Below are 23,898 nucleotides of genomic sequence, written 5' to 3' on the forward strand. Positions count from 1 at the left end.
GCGAGGTTATAGGCAAATGCTAGCTATGTATGAAATGTGAATCCTAATTTCAAGCTGGTTACAAGGACATCATACATTTTCCAATTATATATTTTATTGAGCATAATCATTTTATTGTTAATTAGCAAAAAAAAATTAATTGATTCACCAAGATATAACTAAAACTGGTTGGCAATTGAGTTAAAAGCACTAAAAATATCAACAAATAATTGCAAAATGATTTTTAGTAAGGATGTTTCAGAGATATATCACTAAAAATGTTCTCGGAACACAAAGTTATCTTACAGTATCTCTATGTAGATGGCAAATGTTAATGGTTTAGCTGGAGACCTAAGGTTTTCAACATATTTGTTGTGGTTTATGCCAAATAACATAATTGTTTCATTCAACCACCTGTTGACTTACAATAGTAGCAGTACCAGTTTATTTTCAAATGCTTTGAAGCAAGAAAACGAACCGATTGTTTAATACACTAATTTTATAAACTCAATTCAAGCACAATCTATATTCTGATTTTTGATCATATACTCAAGAATATAATAATTGTTCTCTTATGGTAGATGGGGAATGATTAAGTGCTGAATAATTTAAATAATCTCGCACCTATACAATTTTAAATTTAATTTAATAATTGTAAAAATTAAAGAACAAATAATAACTTACAATAAAAAAAAGAAAAACCTATGCTCCTACTTTGATGAAACGGCATCATCATCTTTATTTGATATATTTATTACAATGGTATACAATGTCATTAATACATAAATATACTACAGTTTTCCTTACGTTTAATTTTTAAATATATTTTTTATTCAGGATTTCTTTCCCAAATAGAATAGAGACAACTTAGGAAACAGACACACGTAAGAACAGTGTGGCCATATATAGCCAAATCTATTCATAAAGTAAACTATTAAATGAAGGACAAATTCAACTTACCACTTCCATTGTAAAGAAGTTGCATATTTTCGAATTCAAGAGCGGTATAAGATGAGTCTAAAACATCACTATAGTTAACCATTTCCATGTCCATTATTGAATTAGACAGTTTCATTGCTGAATAGGAAACTTGAACAGCACAAAAAATAATAAACTGTTTCTCTTTCCCAGCAAACTCTGATAGGTAAATCTCTTAAACTAAATCTAAGATGTAGGAGGAGCTTTTGGAAAGGCTTCTACGTTCCACATTCTACCTTTACCTCATTTTTATGGTACTTTAAGTTTATTCTCATGATAGTCTTGGAATGCTCAGCATAATATCCTTATCAGAATTATGTTTGTCAGTGTGTTTTTCTCTCTCTCTCTCTGATTATAAAGATCAACATACAACTCCCACGTTCCACAAAACTGTAACAGAAGCATCATGCAATACACAACTACCATTTGTATCTCCAAAATGTGGATGAGATGAAATTAAGCTAATTAAAATAAGCAATTCATATACTGGTTTTCAATATGTTACTAATGTAAATACTAATTAGGTGTAATTGAATAAATGGCAAGATGCCTAAGATTTTGACATGCTATATTTTCCCCATAGGTTAGCAATAAATATACCATTCATTTTTTGGCATTTAATTTACATCAGATTCAATTGAGCACAATTTTTTTTCATATTTGTAATCTGTTAAAGAACGGGTTTGTGTATACTTCCTAAATACCTTTTTGCATGTTGTGTGCAGTATTTACAAAGGGCAAAGCTGAACTTGATACTGATGTGTCTTACTGTATGTCTTTTTTGTTTTATTTCTATATGCAAAGGACCTCTAGACAAATATAAAACTAAGGGCTGTAAAAGCACAAAGGTTGTTAAATGTCTAGGGTGGATTTCAATACTTGAATAATATACTGTAGGTTTTGTTTGGGAAATCCTTATAATCTGTTACTGGGTAAGTTGCAGAGACCAATGAGAATTAAACAGGGTGTGGGTTAAGTGGCATTCAAATATATACTTTATATTCAAGAAATGGATAGTGTTCACTCACAGTCATAGAGCATCTGTGATGACACTTAAGGGGGAAGTCACATATAAACTTTCTAACATGACCAAGTTGACATTATGACTATACCAACATAGTGTATATCAATATATCACATGATAACATGACATCCATAGCATGTATTGACATTTAGAATTTTCATAGACCATGACAATGTGGTCAATTCATACAGTACCACATCTGGTTTAATCATATGGCAGAACAATCTGCCTTCCTTGTGTTCTGCTGAGAGCTATGATTTGGTGACAGGTAGCTGAACTGACTGGTCAAAGGTCGATAAAATGTGGTAACAACCAGTTTCCAACAATGACATCACTACTATTGTACAAGACGCTCTCCACCCTTGTAATCTGTCAGGTATCAAATATTTATATAACTGTGTTTCAATGCATATACAGTATTTGTGTGGTTACAGAACCCTTCTGGAACCATACGAATAACATATATTATTAATAATAATAATAATAATAATAATACAAATATTGGAAATTATGCCAAATGTATATATTAAAAAATGTTATTGCATTTTTGGTATGAAGGAATAGAATACAAATATCAGAGTAAGCTCCAAATTATCATTATAATAAATCCAAAGAGAACTATATAGGGTGGAATTTAATTATCTGTGGTAGATTACTGTGGGCTGATTGATCTCCTGGGGATATCCAATTAAACCCAAAGCTGGGAGTTAATGGGAATTATTTTTTTAACCTGCCTCTCATCAGGTCAAATAAAATTTCCTGGTAACTCGGGGGTTAACAGGTGCAGCTGCCCTGTTAACGCACAAATCCATGAACTTTCACAGATTCTGTGTGTTAACACCCTCTAACTTGTGTCAACACTTGTTAACAGGTTACAGTAAATGGCATTAACAGGGCTTTTGAAAGAAATCAGCAGTTAAATTGAATAGCCCCCTGCATTAAAGCCGTAAGCTACCTTCTGTTTTCCCACTTAATATAAAGTATAAATCCATCTAATATAATGGATAAATCCATCTAATATAAAGTATAAATGCTTCTTTCTAACTTTAGAAGTGGTGTAGTTTATGCAAGAAGACTCTGTTCAAACATGTCTACATACAAATAACCATGTAATACTGTATACTTAATCAAATGGACACTGTTATCAGCATATACAGATAACAAGTTGGGTTTCTGTATCTTATCTAAAGGGCTATTAAACTTGTACTACTCTTTCTTTATTAGATCTAATCATATGCAGAAATCATGGTTTAAAGCATAAATACAAGCCAATCCCATAGCAATAAAATCAAGGTTACCCCTGCTAAACGGTTTTCAAAGAAATCTATTTTTATTTCTATTTCAAGGGATTTGCACAACATATATATAGGCCCCCAATAGAAAGTTTCACAAGTGTATGGGAGCCTTAAGGTCTTTAAGGCCCCCATACACTTGTGAGATTCTAAGGGATCAGGCCAATTAATATGACCAAATTTGATGTGACTGACATGCTGTAGGACTCGATGCACATCAAGTCAGGTCATCAGATCCTGCACATATTATCTATCTCATCAGGTTAATCATGCGCACATTGGGGGACATTTTCCAGTTTGCAATGTATCGCCCACCACCCTGGGCCTGCCCCCCTGGGAGTGACTTCAGAAACTGTCCTGCCCACACTGTAGACGTACAGCAGGAGAGGAGGCAGCCGCAACCATTTCAGAGAACAGCGGAGCACCAAGGCCAGCACACATCCCCGCCACCCTCTCCTCCTCCCGGATCCATCCTTTCCTATTCCCTGCTGCCCCACCCCCCCTCCCCACCTTCCCAGTCTCTGTGCTCATGTTTGTAATTTAAAAAGCTCCTGCTTTTTCTTTCACAGTTTTGGCTACCCCTCCTAGCACTCTTGGCATCCCCTAGGACCTCCAATCTGTACACATTCAATTTAGCCAGATAAATCTCATGCAATTTATTGGACAAAATTGCATGTAACAAATGTAGCACTCCAGGGAAGCTGCTGAGGAAGTTCACAGTCAATCAGGTCCAATTTGTCCCTCAGACAAGTTGGACAAAGTATGGAGGCCTTTACTTTTCTCTGCTTAATAATGAGAGTGCATTCAAAATAATAATACAATCAATAATACATCATTACACAATCAGTTGTAAGTAAAAAATGAACTTTTATCTATTTTGATAGATACCTTAAATAGAACAAGTACACATAAACACTGCATTGGTATTGAAATATACCAACTATAAAAAACATTCCAATCTATTATATACTGTCGCTAAACCAGGGAGGCATATCCAGGTTCCCAAGATGGTTTAGCCACACCCCCTTAGGTCAGCTCTCTTGGTGGTCATGCTTGCAAGAAGTACACTAACACTAAAGAACATTTAATATGGAACATTTTGGGCAGGATGTTAGGAGGAATGTTTATTACAAACAGGGACAGGCAGTTTACATAATAATGTAGCTTTACAAGTTCATTATGACATACTGGGGGAAATTTACTAAAGGAAATTTGTAAAAAAAAATAGGTGTATTTGTATCCAGAAATACAGTTATTTTTGACATTTACTATCCCGAAAATACGGCAATTCGTATTCGTATTGATGTGCTATCAATACGAATTGCCATATTTTCGGGATAGTAAATGTCAAAAATAAGTGTATATCTGGATACAAATACACCTATTTTTTTTACAAATTTCCTTTAGTAAATTTCCCCCACTGTCTGAGGGGTACATTTACTAAAATCGTATGGTTACGAATGAACTTGTGTTTACGGCTTGGTATCAGAGTCTGAAACAGAAGTAGAAGCTTCATGGAGAAAATAGGGCGGTTTAAATAAGTTTATGTGCATATGCAAAACAGGACGTCTAATTAGCACCATAGAGTTGATGTGAACCCAGGACAGAGGCACAAAATCTAACAAATTGGTGGATTTCCCCAGGACCCCTGGAAGAAGGTTTGGGATTAGTTGTGCCTGACATGCAAGTCACAACCCTCTGCCTGGGTCTCCCAGTACATGTGCTAGTAGGCTTGACAGTAACTTGGAAGGTTTGGAATATCGGTCTCTATATGATGATAGTACTGGATGCTGTGAAGGCTATGAAGCTAAACTGAACACTAGATTATAGCGGTGTACTAGATTCAGCTGGAACCTTAAACGGACTCTAGACTGGTACCAGGGATACAAGACCGGATACTGTGCTAGTACCAGAGGTCTGGACTGGAAATCAGGCTAGTGGTTATGGATGATTCTTGGATCAATGATTCTTGACTGGACACTCGACTGGTACCACTGTACTGGGCACTGCTGGATCAGCAAAACATGGCTGGACTTCAGGTTGGAAGTAGTGCAATTGGGGTGGACACCAGGCTAGTACTGGGAATTCTGACTGGACACCAGACTGGAACCGGTGGGCTTAGACTGTACACCACAGACAGCTATCCATTGGAAATACAGGCAAGTGCTAGGTATACCGTAATTCTGAAGTTTCTAGATTGCTGTTTGACACATGGTACACCTCAGAATGATCTAATGAAGAATAGAATGATCACTGTTCCGTAGCATACACCATGTCACTAGCATTATCAATGACCACGGCACTCCCATATCAGGCATACACACTTAAAGATATGTCCAATATGTCAATATGTCATTTATAGCCCGCTTGGGCTATAAATGACAACATGGCTTTAGGCTTGCAGGCTAATATGTTGCATGTACATTTCATCATATGAGTGGCCTCTGTGCAACAGGTTTTCCAATAATCTCATATCACCACCTGCCTGTGCCACTAGACAGTGTCAGTATAGTAAGTCATCCAGTGGCTACCACCACCTTAAAACATTCTGAAAGATTGTGCAGCTTAGTAGAGAGAAAATAATCTGCTGTGGAGGTGCCATTTTCCCATTATTATGCATTGGGCACTGCACACCCTGCACCCTTATAGATATTCAAACCCAACATCATTATTTATGCAAACACCATTAATTTGCAGTTACAGTAAAATTACATTTGTTCCTTCTCTTCACTTTTCTCTTCCCTTTCATCCTTTCTTTCCTTATTTGTCTTAAGTGCATTTGTAGTGATAGCACATTGTGGATTGCCCTAAAAAAGTTGGATGTGTTTGATGAGAATTTATGACTTTTCTCTATTATAATTCATAATGCTATATTTTTAAGGGTGTATACTGTGAGTACTGTTAGTGCTTTATACTGCTTATATGCCATTCTGCTCACTTTGAACATTTAGAAGCACTAACACAGTTTATACTGCATAGCGCTCCTCTGATTTTCCAATGCCTCCTCGAGAAATATATTACAACCTCTGACTACAGTATATTCTCCTGTAGTATCATCTGAGGTTACCAACTTATCATGTTAATTAGTGACATTTGTACATTACACATGTTCTACAGCCGAGTAAAACAATGTGTAAAATACAGATGGGAATCAATCATCTACACAACCTGAATAGTTTACAGGTGACAGTAATTAAATTGATAAGTTGGCAAACTTGCTACTCACTCACTGCTGATTTCTTCCCTTAGACAGCATATCTATAAAAAGAAATGTAATTAGTGGTGCTACATTATCAATTTCATTGTAAAAGATAACCCATCATGCAGAGTGTTGCAGGATCTGAAACCTTCTCGAACAACACAATGACAAATTGCATGTATCATATTGGGGGTCATGCTGTTTAATATCCAAAGTACAGCTACTGTATAAGCGATCTAAACAAATGGAAAAGTATCAGTAAGCAGGGGTTGTGGGCATTGAGGCCACACTTTGGGAGTCAGCTGGGGGCAGTATCAGCTCTGACACTGTATGGGAAGAGATGCTATGGCTTTGGCTTCTACCCTAGTGCCATGGGAGCTTTCTGGTGCTTGGAGCATCTTACAGATGCTCTGAGCAGCAGCTAATGAGGCGAGTATATGGTACCACCCTCTCAAACCTGGGATAATTACTTACGAGTGCTGCCGAGGGAGAGGGTGAACCAAAGGGTGCATCAGCACTGTTACGATACTGATAATGATACTCCAAAAACCGAGGCATTGCTTCTATTGTTTTTAGGTTTGCGTTGCCTAGACTGCAGTTAAGCCCGGTGACAGGGGGATGGGGAGTCAAAGGGGACACTCGTAACAGGCCCAAAGATTCTGAGGGCTACAGACCCTTTGGAATCTAAGTAGGCCAGTTCGGAGCCCCCTTGCCTGTGCTGCACTGTAGTTATTCATGTTGTTCAGTGTGCATCGTCTCGGCTCTTTACAATTTGGGGAGGGCTCTGCATTGCTCCTGTCATCAGCAGCCCCATTGCTCTACAAAGAGCTGGCATCTCCATGGTGTCAAGATTTGGGAGCACTCTCACTGCCCAGAGATTGATAAATCTATGAGAGTGAACTGAACGGGGTTTGACAAGAGCTGGTGCTTCCTGCTTACAGAGTCAGCAATGCAGGGAGGCACCAGGCTGCATAGGCAATCCTACCGCTCTGCTGCTCTGCAGCTCCCATCCCTTTGCCAGGTCTCTCCCCTCAGAGGCAGTCAGCACTACCTGCAGCAGCACATCCTTCAGAGATCCTTCTAACTACTTCTCTATAGTGATGACACAGTGTGGTCAGAGGAGTATGTACTGAGAGGATTGTTGGAGCCCAGCACATGCTCCTTTGACATGACAGGGGGCCGGGGCTTCAATGCCATATTCATCTTCCATCCTAATTCCGGTATGACCATGGAAGATGACTGAGTCGCCTGCTGCAGGAAGCTACAGATTATACCCCATTCACATCAAGAAGCAAATTACAGGGTTAAAACTTTTCATTCCAGTAATTTGCTAAATAACCTGGTTTTTCTTTGGTGTGAAAGGGTCAACCCTGGTCTTAAATCCTGGGTCAACAATTCTGCTCTTTTCCAGGGTCGTTGACCAGTGATTTAAGACCCAGGTTGACCCTTTCATACAGAAGCAAAACCGGGTTATTCAGCAAATTACAGGGTTGCAAGCTTTAACCCAGTAATTTCCTAATCAATGTGAATGGGGGTGTGACTGCACCCTACAAAATGACCTGGCACTCAAAAATGCCAGGTAATTGCCGGGTCGGTGATGTGAAAAGGGTATTTACTGACATAACAGGCGCCTCAGTCTTTCTGGGTTCTTCCACTCGCTGGGGGAAATTTACTAAGATGTGTAGTGTACGTCACATGTGATGTTGCTATGGGCCACCAATCAGAATATACTTCTTATTTATTTAGCACCTTCTAGAAGATCATAGACAGGATCTGATTGGTTGCCCTTAGCAACATCACATGTGAAGTAGAATACACAGCTTAGTAAATTTCCCCCTCTGTCTCAAGGTGCCCATACACGGTGCGATGGCACTGTGCGATGCGATGTGCGCTCCCGTGGGCATCGCATCGCACAGTACAAAAAGTATGTGCTGCACATACTTTTTGTAGTGCCCTCTGATTGCATTGCATGCAAAACGCATTAAAAATGCATGCGTTGCGATCATCGCACCGTGTATGGGCACCTTAAGTCCCTATACATATTTATTTATGTATGTGTCTATTTTATTTATTAACCATTTATTATTGTTATGATAATCTGGGGTGAACTCAGAGTTAACCCTCGCTCTGACTGGCAGGTTTGCAAGGTGTTGATTACAGCCTGAATTTCTGCTTCTGTGGCCGAGGTGGTGAAGCCGCTGCAGCACCTGAGCCTGACACTGACTCTATTACTATACCCTGTGTTGGCTGGCACCTGCAGAGGTCTAAGACTTCACCAATAATAGCCGTCTTTCTGGGGCAGACTATCTCCACCCTGTATTCGGATGCCACCTGGTCTTCTGCGGTAACTGAGTTAGGGTACTAGTAAGAGGATAAACTAGACAACACAAAGATAAACTAGGCTCTGAACATGAACATAGACTACAGCATTCAACCTTGCAGACAAGGACTGAACACAGGGATTTGCAGCCTTTACAGCTATAATGCGAATCTGTCGCAATAAACCAAACAGGAACTATAACCAAGATATTACGGATAGGTCTGGAACCTAACCGCCTATGCAACATCATCGCAAGGCTAGACCAATATCTCCGGCATCTACCATGAGACAAACATACAAGAAAGACAAGACAAGTTACAGTAGCATGCGGTTAGGCCTGTGCCCTAATGGCTAAAAATGGGAGCGCGCACCTAGCGATTTATCGCCGGTGCACACTCCAATCGCTGGCAATATGGTCTCTCAGCGACTGCGCGCTCAGCTTGGCATTATGGGGGTAAGTCCTGCTATACATATATGCTGAGTGTTAGTCTGTGGGACTGTGTTTGGGGCATGGGGCTCTTTGGGCTGCTGTTGCTGGGCTGCTCCATAGGAACATATCGTACACTTTCCATCACCCTTTTAGTTTGTTTAGTATTTATGTAGCACCCTTCACATTTATTATTACCTCTTACTTAGGTAAGTCTTATCACATATAATTTCCCTTATCCCTTTTACTATCACTTTAATTTAACACCAATGTGATGTCATGGGGTGGATCTGCTGGGCTGGCCTGGGGGGTCCAGTGCCCTGGACCTGTCTCAGAGTAGTGTTAGGGACTTGTCCTATTGAGGTAACCTGGACACGGCGGACAAGCCCATAATAGTGGCCATCATTATGCTAAGAACCTCAGAAATGCAATATAGCAATGATATTAAAAGGTCTAGCGTGTGCACCTGCAAACTCCTCCTCCTATATGTTAGATGTACCCTGGGGATTATAGATTCAGAGAACAAACAGTATATTTATTGAGCAGCACAGTGCCTAGGCAGCCACCAGCGGCGCCATTGCTCGCCGCAACAGCCAGGTAGGTAACAATATAAGCAAGAACAGTACAGTTATCGCACAGGGAACATGTATACGCAGAGCTGCACAAAACCTAAGCAGCCATCAGCAGTGCCACTGGATATTGCAGCAGCCAGGTGGGTAACAATTAAGCAGAAACAGTACAGTTGCAGGTTGCTTTGCAGTGTATGAGACAGGGGAGACATGGGGGTACATGTGGCTGAGTGGTACAGTTCCTAGGCAGCCATTAGCAGTACCATCTTGATCATGCTGCTCACGGGCAGCAGTAGATGGGCTCAACAGACCATCTCCCTACAGCACACCACAGGATGGAACCTAGAGCTGTAGGGGAGGTGGGAGCGGTGTGTTAGAGCCCTGGCTGGAGCTGCAACTGGGGGGGAGAGCCAGCATACAGGGGGGGGGGGGGGGCAGCCAGAGAGAGTCACTGAGTGAGGCGGGGCCAGGAGTTAGAGTTTGGGCCCTCACTGGGCTGAGGACCACCGTCGCTGCACTCGATGCAGGAACTATACCTCCTCCTCTAGGGCCTCCTCTGTTGTACCAAGAGCGAGTGGGGGGTCAACTTTTTCAAGTTGACCTTTTGACCCTGTCAAACTATTGCATGTCAAGCTTTATATGTCGACCTTTTGACCTTTACAATCTATTGCATTTTGACCTATTGACTATCTTTCTAGACACTGTAGATATATCAACTGGAACCAACTGATCCTATTGGTTCTATGACCTTTATGTCATAAGGCGAGCTTACAGAGCATTTAGCAAGATAGAGGGAGCTAGATAAATTAGTGATTAGTTGCTTGGGCAAATTATCCACTTTATATCTCCAAGGCTTAAAACATCACTCCCCATACCAGCGAGGTAATAGGGCTCCAGAAGACCCTGTGCTGGCCCTGCTTCCTAAGCATATAAAAGACAATACACTTTGGCGAGGGGGACATCCTCATGATTCCAACCTATTTATTTTTCAAATGGGGACCCGCCACACCAAAAAAGGGGGTAGAGCCAAAGGTTGGTGGGTGTGGCCTCACATGGATCATTTTGGGGGAGCACTTCCTGGGCAGCTAGGCAGGCCTTGCTTTGTCTCCCTGCACTAAATCGATGCCATATGAATGCATTCTGCATCTTTTTTAGTGATCACTGGCTCCCCACAACTATTCACCCCACCCAGAGGACATTGCAATCATCAGGGACAGCGGGGCAGTGTCCAATTAGCAGTACTGTCCCACTCTAATTGGGACAGTTTGTAGGTATGCAGTACTGTAGGTATCAAATTTATTCTATTTCTGTACTGTAACCCACCATATTCTGTAAGTGTAAACACTTACACTAAAAACATATACAGTACTGCAGATGTCTGGAAACCCACAGAAACATTCAAGTGTTATTTTTATGCAGTTTAGTGCCACCTATATTTTTTATAGTTGTAGGTACAGTTTTGTACATTTGAGCACACTTCTTCTCATCCCAAGCATTTAGTGTAGCTTTTTAATAAATGTATCTTCGTAACCAACTGCAGTATTACTGTATACAAGATTTACAAAGTAAAAATAAAAACCAGTTGAATGTATTCTTACACTTACAAGTCTTAATTACAATTTACAGTCTATGCTGATAAACAAATGTATTTGTAATTTTTTTTATATTCCCAACACTCTGACATAGCTAATCCTATCCATTAGTGGGGCAATAAAGGAACCTAAATTGAACATAAAGCAATAAAGTGATTATATTACAGAATGTTTATTTAGTCTTGCTTCTTAATGACAGAGACCTTTGTACCTGGTGTCGCCTGGAACCATCCAGCTTTGCTTCTTAATATTTCTTTTTTTTTTGTAGTACAAGCCTCATTTGTAGTACATTACATTGAGTGCACCTTATTTACATTTTAGGGAGTTATTTAATCCCCGCCGCTATTTCTGACGGGGCAAATATTGACGGGTGCCTATTCAATGCTGTCTTTCCTGACAGCATTGAAGAGACAGATCGACAGAACGGGCCTGACTTTAAAAGCTGTTGGGCCCGTTTTGCCAAGGTCAATCCACGGCCATTGGTGTGGTCAGACCGGGATTCAATGTCCCACCTGCCGATAAACAGAACGGGACAGGCTCACGACTGTCAGGACATCCCGACAGTTGTGACCCGGGATTGAATAACCCTTTTATCTGTCTAAGTTATGTGACTGGACATCTGAAAGGCCAATACAAAAGAGAATGTGGGGCATGAAATACAGTTATGTCAAAATGATGTGTTTGATAATATTGGTAAAAATCATTGTGTGATGTTTGTGTACATAGTAGTTACAACACTTTTCTAGCTAGAATCTCAGTTCATAGCATTATGCCCCTCTCCGCATGCATATGAGCATCTAGTAACGTATGCATTTAAGTCATTAAACAAAGCCATACCTCCCAACATTGTCAGTTTAGAAGTGGCCTATATCATAGTGGGTGTGTCCTCGCGAGGATGCCACCACAGGCCACGCCCCCATTTCCCATCACTACAGACACTCTGCCTATCTCAATAGGTGCTGTGCACGCAACATCTATTCCTCGCTCTGCAGCGCCAGGCAGGGGGGAGGACTCCCAACTGCCACCCCTCCCACCACCACCACCACCACCACCACAGGACACTGCCGGTCCCAGACAGGTAGCAAGACTATCCCAAAAATAGGGACAGTCCCAATGAAAAGCAGGACAGTTGGGAGGTATGAAAAGCGGTCTTTTGTTATTGGTATGCTGCCTCTGTGATGATTGGACTCTGTTTAGGACTAGGAGTTCTATGTGTACATGCATTGAGTGATGTGCATGCCTGGGAAAGGGGGGGTGTACTGGGAGGGATTCGGGGGGGGGACTCACAGTAGGGAGGCACAATATAAGCCCATGGGCTTCTGAAGATGGCGTTGCCCACCACATCCAAGCCTCAGAATGTATCACATTCTGGGCTTGGTGCATATGTGGAATGCAGCCAGACCTCCGAAAACTGCATTTATGGAGGTTTGGAGGCTTGCTGAATCTCACCTCATATCACTGTTCTGGAATTGTCATTTTTACTGATACACAAACATTTACTGTAAATACTGTACACACTGGCTAAAAACATAGTACAGTATGTCTAGTTTTTGGTATATGCCTGTGGATGTGCAATTATGTATATGGATATACGCATACTATATGTCCAGCTAAAGCTTGAAGGCTCACAAAACCAGTAGGGGGGATTGCCTCTCAAGTGTTTTCCATCTCTTTGGTCCATTGAAGAAGCACCTGGGTGAAAGGGGATTTGCAACCTATGGTAAAGTCAAACAGCAGGTGAGAGAGTTCCCCCCTTTCTTTCCCCCCAAAATGCAGGATAGTCCAATATTGAGGTGGTTTGGGAATATGTTTGTAGACATAGTCACCCCCACATACACATACATATATACACATACATACTGTATAAAGCATACACATATATACACATACATAGTTATGCACACATATACAGTCATATACATAGATGCATACATTTTCTAGGGATATGCACCAGCCACTTTTAGTGTCTCGTGAAACGTGTTTTGGATCTGTGTCTCCGGCAGTGTTTGGTATCTGCATCTGTTCCAAAACACCACCATTTTTGTGTTTCATGTTTTGGATCTGTATTGTTTTTTGGGGGATTTTTTTTTTTTCTGCTCCTACGCTAATATTATCCTCAATAACATTAATATCCACTCATTTCCAGTCTATTCTGAACACCTCACAATATTGTTTTAGGCCAAAAGGTTGCACCGAGGTAGCTGGATGAATAAGCTAAGCCACACAAGTGGGCGGCACAAACACTGGACTGATATGGCACACTTAGTAGCACACCTGGACTAATATACCACACTTTGCATCACCCCTGGACTGACTCGACACACTTAGCATCACCCCTAGTCTGATACAGCACACCTAACATCACCCCTGGACTGATAAGGCACATTTAGCATCGCCCCTGGACTGATAAGGGGCAGACTAGATGGGCCAAATGGTTCTTATCTGCCATCAAATTCTATGTTTCTATGATACAGCACATTTAGCATTACCCCAGGACTTATACGGTTCACCCCAGGAATTATACACCACACATGGCTCACCCCTGGACTGATACAACATCCCTGGTATGATATGGCACACTTAAAAGCTATTGCAGTTAATGAAAAAAAAAACACCTTTTTTAGTTTAATTAAAAATTGGGGGGGGGCATCTCCCTTGGACTGATACGGGACACTGGGCAGAACAGCTGGACTGTTACGGGACAAAGGGCAGCACAGCTGGATTGATATGGCTTACTTAACACCCCTTGCAGTAAAAAAACAACCTTTTTTTATTTTATTTTTAAAAAAAGGTTAGTACCCCAGGACTGGTATGGCAGACGTAGCCACAACCCATAAATTATACAGCACACTTGGCTCACCCCTAGACTGATACAACACCCCTGGTTTGATATAACATACTTAACACCCCTTGCAGTTTAAATAAAAAACAAAAAACACCTTTTTTAATGGCAGCACAGCTGGACTGATATGGGACACTGGGCAGCACAGCTGGACTGATATGGGACACTGGGCAGCACAGCTGGACTGATATGGGACACTGGGCAGCACAGCTGGACTGATATGGCACACTTGCCAGTAAAAAAAAATAAAAAAAAATTGTATTTTAATTAACCCCTTCCCGACATATGACGTACATGTACGTCATATGTCGGTTGCGGGGGAATCAAGCCAGCTCACGGAGTGAGCTGGCTTGAAAGAGAGCAGGTAATGGCTGTATATTACAGCCAGGTACCTGCTCTCACGGCCACGAGCGGCGAGTTCGCCGATCGTGGCCGTTTAACCCTTTAAGCACCGCGGGCAAAGCGCCCGCAGTGCTTAAATAGCTGATCGGAGGGGGGGCGCCCCCCTCCGGCGCCGATCGGGGCCCCCCGCGGCGAGATCGGAGGGTGCCGATCGGTTGCCATGGCAGCCAGGGGTCTAATGTAGACCCCTGTGCTGGCCATGTCAGCATTCCTATTACATCCAGCCTGAGGCAGGATGTAATAAGAAGTGCTGAAAATCACTATGTTCAGCCATAGAGCTCTATGGCTGAACCTAGTACAGGAGATCGCGCCCCCTAGTGGTCAAGTACACTAGGGGGCCTTGTAGTAAAAAAAAAAAAAAAAAAAAAGTTTAAAAATAAAAAAAAATAAAAAAATATTAAAAGTTCAAATCACCCCCCTTTCCCCATTTCACAAATAAAAATAAATAAAAAATAAAAAAATAAACATATTTGGTATCGCCGCGTTCCTAAAAGTCCGATCTATTAAAATATAACATTAGTTATCCTGCACGGTTAAAGGCGTAAACGGAAAAAAATTCCCAACGCCAAAACTACGTTTTTTGGTCGCATCGCCTACCCAAAAAAATTTAACTAAAAGAGATCAGAAAGTCGCACATATCCCATAATGGTATTAATTAAAAATTACACTTCAGCCCGCAAAAAATGAGCCCTCACCCAGGTCCGTAGGTGGAAAAATAAAAAAGTTATAAGCCGCAGAACATGGCGACGCGACTTAAATTAAAAAAAACGTAAAATTTTCTATTTTTTTGTTTAGTGGTAAAACGTAACGAAAACTATATAAGTTTGGTATCACCGGAATCGTAACGACCCATAGAATAAAGATAACCCATCATTTTAAACGAACTATGAACTCCAAAAAAACCGTAACCAGCGCAAAATTGTGGAATTGCGTTTTTTTTTCTTTTTACCCCACATTGAATTATTTCCTGATTCCCCAGAATATTATACGGTATAGTAAATGGTACCATTAAAAAGTACAACTTGTCCCGCAAAAAAAAAAGCCCTCATGTGTCTATATAGCCGGAAAATTAAAAAAGTTACGCTTATTTGAACGTGAGGAAAAAAAAAAAAAGTTAACAAAAAACGCCCCGTCGGGAAGGGGTTAAAATCTGGGGGCAGCTTCCCTGGACTGATATTGGACATTGGGCAGCACAGCTGGACTGATTCGGGGAAGCCCCGTAGTCAAAATAAAACTTTTTTTTTTCCAAAGAGCCCCTTAGTTGTCCCCCACAGCAGTCCCATATAAAAGCTCCCCTTAGTAATAGTCTCAGGGCCAGTGCAAGGCACCAGAGCACCCCAGGCAAGTCGGGGTGGGGGGGCGCTCCGGTGTCTGCCGCCCGGGTACCTGTCCTGCGGCGCTGTAAAGCTGGCGGCGGTGGCGGCGGCAGCGGGGGGGGGGTCCCTGCAGTCAATAAGAAATAACGAGCGCTATCCGCTGGGCTATGCGGAAGCGCTTCTGTTTTGGAAACACTGGCCGCACGGCGCACGCTGATTGGCTGAATCTCAGCCAATCAGCGTGCGGCCAGTGTTTCCAAAACAGAAGCGCTTCCGCATAGCCCGGCGGATAGCACTCGTTATTTCTTATTGACTGCAGGGACCCCCCCGCTGCCAGCTTTTACGCACATATATACGCCGCAGGACAGGTACCCGGGCGGCAAGGGGGGGCGAAATACCGCCCTCCAGTGGCCGGCGCCCTAGGCAAATGCCTAGATTTGCCTAGTCGTGGCGCCGGCCCTGAGTAGTCTTAGTAATGCCTTCTTAGTAGTTGTACCCTCAGTAGTTTTTCATTTAGTATAGTTTCCCCCTCAGTAGTTCCCCCTTAGTAGACATAGTTATATCTGAAGACATGTTCAACTCAATCTACAGAGGTGTACTGTACATGCAAATGCACAGAAGCATGTTTGCTCAGATGTCTACATGGAATCTTTAACTCTAATGCTGTGTACACACAGGGGCGATATGGGCTATAATCGCTGGTAATATGGTCGCAGGTGACCATATTGCCAGTGATGGAAGTGTGCCCCAGCGATAAATCGCCGGGTGCGCGCTCCCGTTTTCTGCCCCATTGTAATCGCTGGTCGCAGGAGCTTGCTCCTGCGACCAGCTAATTACCTCTGTGGCTCCCCCAGCAGAGGTTCCTTTTCATCAGCGACCATCTCTGGTCGCTGATGAAAAGGAGACACTGAGCAATATATTGCTCAGCCATATATTGCAAGCAATATATGGCTGAGCAATATATCTCCCCCCGTGTGTATGCACCTCTAATGAGGTTATACAGTATGTATGTATTAATGCTGTGTAATATCACTACATCTTTACTGCCTAAAGGGTTTTATTTAGCTCTTACGATTATCTTAAATAGAAACATAAACTTTATCTGCGATAACCAATGTTTCAGCAAAAGGTGTTATAAAGACACCGAAAGACAACGTACAGTAAATGTTGAACTCTTTGAATGTAAGATTGATAGGTTCATTGCTTCTTAATATACAGTACACTTTACTGTATGATAATTACTGTATATACAATAGTGTCATAAATCAAATGTAATGGTAAGTATAACACTTTCACATGCAAAATAAAAGAACTTTTTCTAAATTAGTCCCTACATAAGTCACTGTTAATAGGGTATCCAATTACCCGTAATAGTGCCGTGGACGATAAAAACAGGGGTTTTGAAGATTTTTTTTTATCACTACTATTGTATTAGCTCACACGAGAACCCCCCTAGATTGTGTGAAATTACATATGTTCGCTGAACTTATGGTGATAAAATGGGCACTTATCATGGATAAGTGCCAGCAACCTGGGATGAGCGCTTGTCGTTGAGGCTAATAGGTTAGAATTCCACTTCTAGCTGGATATCTCTATTAGTATTTTTGTGTCAATAGGTTTCCTTTAATTAGTTGTGTTGCTGCTCTGTTAGATGCATCACATTGTGCAGAATTGTTTTTATTTTGTTACAGGGTAATCATTTCATTGGTTCATAAAGTTATTTTTTCAGTGTTGTTTAATGTATTTTAAGATTTATCTTTGATTGATTGACCCTGGTATACTATATTTACTGTAATTCTAAATGTCACCATATAAAATTGTCACAAAGAACATACTGTACAGTACAGTAAACCTACTGGTTCTCACGCAGGGTCAGGGAATTTGCATGCTGTGATAGAAAAGCTATCGTATTGTATTGTCAGTTAGTTTTATTTGTCAAACTTTGTACAGATGAAGACAGTCTATTCTAGAGGCACAAGTCTACTGCTATAGAGACAATTTTCAACATTTTTACAAGTTTAAAGTTTTGTTTAACATTCTATGTTTTGGTTACACAATGGTTACACACATGTGCTGAGACATAATCCCACCTGAAAACATGCTTTTTCTCACTGCTTTGAGGTCAGCACCATAGAATGGCACTTCTGCACCCCATGCTGGTCCCAATGCAGCCCCCAGAACATATTGTAGGATGCCTTGATGTCACAAAGAAGGGACAAGGTCAGGAAGAGTCATATAACTATAAGCACCTCTCCAGACTGCAAGGTGCCCAGGACCAGAGATTTGCTACAATCACAGGTACTAAAGGGAGCAATGCCAAATCCAGGGAGAAGTGACCACACCCTCTAAATGGGGCATAAAGGGCCCACCAGTGGAATACAGTGTGTGGCCAGCCACTACAAAGGCTTGGCTAACCATTAATGCAATGTCTGTGCTACTTGACAAAGAAATGTATATTTTTTTTATAATTTATTAACAGTTTCTTATATAGCGCATACATATTCTGCAGCGCTTTACAGAGAATATTTGAACATTCACATCAGTATAAGTCTATATGTATACTGTATATAGACATATGCTTTGGAGGAGACACAGTTGGGAACACAGTTCTGGCATTACCTTGTCCAGATAAAAGACAAGGAAGCCGGAGTATAACCGAGGAAAAGTGTTGAGCCACTGAGTTTACTCCCAACTGGCATCACCATCCACATTGCTGCTGCTGAGAAAAGAGGCAAAAACCTTTTCTACTCCTACTGGACACTGCATTTAGGACAACTGCATCGGTTCCTAATTTTCCAGTTTACAGAGTACAGCCCCACAAGGATTCCAGCAACGTCTGGGAACAAAAAGCCCTTTATGGGGACACAAGGGATACGTGAAACGGTACTTGTGTAGTTTCACGGTGCCAGCATGCCACAAACTATGTTAAAAAAAGTAACTTAACTCCATGCCAACATGGATAGTTCATACCTCCACTATCCATGTTGGCATGGAGTTGATTCTAAATAGCGTGGCGAGCGTAGCGAGCCACCAAGCCCGCAGCGTGGCCGAGCGAAGCGAGCCCCGCAAGGGGACTCAGACGCACATGCTGGCGCCGTGAAACTACACAAGTACCCGTGAAACTAACGCAAGATTTCAGATCCTATTCTCTCCAAACATCATCTTCAACCACTACAAATACCTCAGCAACTCTCATTCATCAGTGGATTGGTAACAAATTCTCCATTTTATTTCCAGTTGGACATTTATGTATAGCATTCCTTATATTGCAATAGGATATTTTGCAATCCAAATTTACTTGCACACTGTGATATATTTTTTTATATATATTATTTTATGTGTATGTCAAATATGTCTAGTTATTAAAATAATATATTTTTAAACCACCATCTTGTAAATCCTTCAGCCAGCGCTGGCACTCACATTGTTTTTATTACCTTGTCCAGGGTTGTTATCCCTTTAAGGCAGAAAAGTTGTCTAAAATTGTTCACCAATTGCCGGGATATTTTCTGGATTTTTATGAAGAACCTGTTCGAAGGGAATCAATAATTACAATATTTTATTTGCTTCGACTATACTCCTGATGAAGTTGCTAAGATGAAACGCGTAGGCTTTGAGACTCGACAAGCACCAACTTCATGTTTAAATATAATTGAATAATATATTTTACACTGTGTCTAAGAAAATTGTTGCTATATGTAATAAATACAGGGAACTGGGAATCTAAACCAATTAAGTTGGCAAATAACCATATAATTGTGGCAGTAGCCAATACAGTATGTACTAAATCCAGGGCACTGTGCCCCACAAACTAAAAACAAGATCCAATGTACAAAAGCAGGGGATAAATATATGACCTTTTAGGATTATTAGAAAATCAATAGAGTCAACCTTAGAGAAAAGTGTTATAAAAAAAATCTAATTATACTGCACAATAAAACAATGAAATATAATATGACTCCATAAAGACACTCCTTCAGTAGTGCTACCTACATAGAAAATAAATTAATCCAAAAGGCAATACTAACAATAAAGTGGAAACACCTTTAGGTGGCTAATATATTATACCTTAGAACGGGATGCGTTTTGCAAGCTGCCGTTTGGGATGCTGGCAGTCGGAACACTGACCCTCTAATCCCGATCAAATATTTGAGAAACCCCCTCTAGAAAAACTGAATTTGCCCTGATATGTATGTGTAACTAGTGGCAATGTGAGTCACACATACCGTAAGTGTTTAGTGGATGTGTCTAGGGTGTGTAGATGGAACTGCAGGCTATTCAAAGGTAAGCATCTGAATAAGAAATTATAGTACACAATGCTCTTCAAATAATAACATATACACATGAGTGTATTACACAAGTATAGTAATAGCCAACATAGGTAATTGAATCCTCAGACATGATTGGTCCGTCTTCAGAAGAATGACACAAGATGCTTCTAAAGAAGGACCAAGGGGAGCATTCACTAAGAATATGACTTGGAGTCGATGTCATTCTTATTTGACTACAAATGACATCGACTGGCTTCATTCGTATTTGGTGGTGGTGGTGGGGGGGGGGGGGGGGTTTAAGGGCCAAAAAATAAAATTTGAATAAACTCCCGAATTGACGCCAGTCGTATTCTCCGATGGCAAAAACCATTTGTAGGGGTTCGTATTTTTTCATTCGTATTCCTATTGTTGTTTGAATATGTATTTTGTAGTCCTAAAATATGTACATACATAACGTAATACGCATGTATGTACCAACGTTAATATGCCCATGTTTTGTGCATATTTTTTTTCTCAATTGTGATTGGGTAAAATTCCCAAACATAGGAATGACTTCTCACAGCCATATATATAGCCCCCACCCGCTCAAGCTCCTTGTGTGCTTAGTTAGGCATGGAGTGGAGAGCTATGGTGAGGTACTGGAGGTTGGCTGGTGTTTTGGAAGTAAGTAATGTGATTTTCTGAGTGGTTTCTGTGTTCAGTTGTCCTGTGGAGGGGGTAGCTGCAGTTATGGTTTTGGAGGACAGCAGGGAGCAGCTATGGGGGAATTACTATGGGGTTCTACTAAAGGGGATTACTATGGGGTACTACTAAGGGGAATTACTATGGGGGACTACTAGTGCGGACTACTATGGTGGATTACTAAGGGGGACCCACTAATCTTGGGGATTACTATTGGGGACTACTAAGTGAGCTGCTGTGGGAGACTACTAATGGACCACTTTATTTAAAAAGATAATAGCTAGAATGTGATTGGTAGCTATGGGCAACATCGCCACTTCCAAGACCCCACACTGTTACTTACTGTATACCCTTTAAGCCGCGTACACATGGGTCCTTATTCAGGTTGATTCGGCCAGACGAGAATTCACACCGGGACCGATGTTTTGCATATGCGCATGTGCAACTGCATTTCTGCACATGTGCATATACGCTGGGAGCATGCAAACTTGTCACTAAATCTATTCGTTGAGTGCACGCTCCTTGCCTTTCGAGGTGGGGTCTGGGTGTGAAGAGGGGCGTGGGGTGCCGGCCTGGGCCGTTAGCATATTCAAACACCCATAATTCCATGGGCGTTCCCGTGAAAACGCATATTTACGAGTGGTCTGGACCTCCCTTACATATGCGTGCGCCTTCACCATCATTCGATGGTCGGTGACCATCGAAAGATGGGGGAGGTTCCCACTGGCATGCGAATGGATATTTATGTAAAACATCCATTCGCATGCCAGGTGTGTGAAGGGGGGTGGGCATACCATCATTCGCAGGGTGGGTTCTGCATGACTCACAAGGGTGCAAATCAGAATAAAGGCCATGGTTCAATGTGGTCTATTGAACAGAAATCAAATGCATTCTATTTCAATTTGATCCGGGTGCGCAACCCTGCGGCATCAAAATCAAATAGAAAAATAGACTGTGCAGTCAAGACTATACTCTACAGATCTATACTATATAGTCCAAATCAAATGCATTGGCCTTGAGTTGTCATGCGATTTGATCCCGGTGTACGCCCCTTTAAAGAGAAGAGGGTTAAAGGAGGGCTAGAGAGGGAGCAGTGGAAACAAAGAGTTTTACGGAGAATAAGTGTACAGAATAAAAATAATCTCATTCCACTGATTACAAACTGTATACTGTACCTAATTTTCTCCACCAGGGGGAAATCACCATTTACATTCTTAAGACTTAGAAATACTGAGCAATCTGTCACATGTGATTCACAACTTTTCTAAACCTGGAAAATGATGTGATGAGGATCTTCTTTGCATTCAAGATGAATGAAACCTCCCCAGGGAAGTGGTTGATAGGGCATTGGTAAACAAATACTTATGAATTCTCCAGTAAGATGGTTTGAGAGATGCGTTTTCTTGTTTTAACCCTGTGGATGCCTGCTTGGAAGGAAGAGGACGCGATCTATGCCTGATCAGTTGGTGAGTATAATCTATTTTCACAGGTGCCCGAATCTACTGGAGAAGAGGATGTTGGAATCCATAGGTGAGTATTTATGAACTAGGTGATTCATTGCACCCTACGGGTGCTCTTCACCCCGTCGTAAGGGGCTGCGCCCCCTTAATTTGTGAACATTTGTATATGAGAAAGATGGTTAGAATTGTATGAAAGATGGCCTGTATTGCAACTTGAGTTATAGGTGAAAGGTGTTAAATAGAGAGCATATGATTTGGAAGGGGGTGTGTATTGTTTTGTTTAATTAAAAAGCGGTTACAGAGAAAGATGTACATTGATAGTGTGGATGGTACAGTGACATTTGTGGGTGGGGGGGGCTGTGTGTGCATGTTGTTTAGGTGTGTGTGTGTGTGTGTGTGTGCAATAGTATAGTAGGGTGTTTTTGAGTCAGCGGCTCCCTACTGGCGGAGGTCATGACACAGGAAAACAGGAGGCTGGGTAGTGATAGGGGTGTGTGGGCATAAGGGGGACTAAAGAGGAGGGTTGGAGACACTGTTCAGCTTCTGCCAGTGGGTGAGGGTCCAGCGTGGCAGTACAGGAGTACAGGACGGTGGCCCTGAGTCAGTGTCTCCTCCTACTGGATGGGAGTTAGGGTGCATGAGAGTAGGAGGCTGGGCTATGAGGCATGATAGGGGCATGTGGGAAAACAGCGTCAGCGACTCCCCAGTGGTGGAAATTACGGTTCAGGAGAGCAGGAAGCTGGGTAGTGATAGGGGTGTGTGAGTATACGGGGGACTAAAGAGGGGCTTAGAGGTGCCGTGAATCAAGGGAGGGAGGGGGCGCAGGTGTCCGCGAATCGCGGGAGAGGGCGGGGGTCCGCAAAGCGTGGGAGGGTGCGTGAATCGCGCGAGGGGGGATTGCGAATTGCGGGAGGGGGGGTGCGCGGGGGTGACGTGAATCGTGGGAGGGGGGGGCACGGGGCGCGATGAATCACCTAGTTGGTTATATATTCTTGTAGAAGGATGGTAGGATGTTGCTATCATTCAGAATGCATTTACATAAACAGTAATAGTAGCAGTGAAAGATCTGACTTAAAACACCTACAGTAAAACAGAACAGGTGTTGTATTTTATAAAAAATAAATCTTCAAAAACTCATGTCAACCTTTTTCATTGTCGACCATAGCCGTGTCAGTGTTTTGCATGTGCCATTTAATCCTGGGGTTGCCGTGAATCGCGCGCAGGGGGGAGGAGGTGAGGGGTGTCCGCGAATCACGGGAGGAGGGGTCGTGGGTGAATGCCGTGAATTGCGGGAGGGGGGGTCGCGGGGGGGTGTGGGTGCCACGAATCGTGGGAGAGGAAGTGCGGGGGGTTGCAGTGAATCGTGGGAAGGTGGGTCGCGGGGGTTGCTGCAATGACAGGAGGGCGGGTCAAGGGGGGGAATCGCGTTAGGGGGGGTCGCGGGTGGTGGGGGTACAGCAAACCACGGGAGGGGGGGCCCGGGGGGTTGGCGCGAATCGTGGGAGGGGGGGTCGCAGGGTGCCGCGAATCGCAGGAGAGGGGGGTG

General features: G+C 42.2%; 1 protein-coding gene across 4 annotated transcripts in view; it reads right to left on the bottom strand.

The window, feature by feature from the left end:
- Nucleotides 1-23,898, bottom strand: part of HNF4G (hepatocyte nuclear factor 4 gamma) — a 96,663-nt gene that overhangs the window by 40,369 nt on the left and 32,396 nt on the right. Inside the window, exon 2 of one of the 4 annotated variants that reach the window (XM_083187302.1) lies at nucleotides 19,378-19,468. The exons of the other annotated variants lie outside the window; for them this stretch is intronic. The gene's annotated coding sequence lies outside the window, so the exon portion shown is untranslated. The remainder of the gene's footprint in view (nucleotides 1-19,377; nucleotides 19,469-23,898) is intronic. 4 annotated transcript variants of the gene reach the window in all.

Source organism: Crinia signifera, chromosome 5 (genome assembly GCF_055691185.1).
Source record: "Crinia signifera chromosome 5, ASM5569118v1, whole genome shotgun sequence".
In the NCBI taxonomy this organism is placed as follows: domain Eukaryota; kingdom Metazoa; phylum Chordata; class Amphibia; order Anura; family Myobatrachidae; genus Crinia; species Crinia signifera.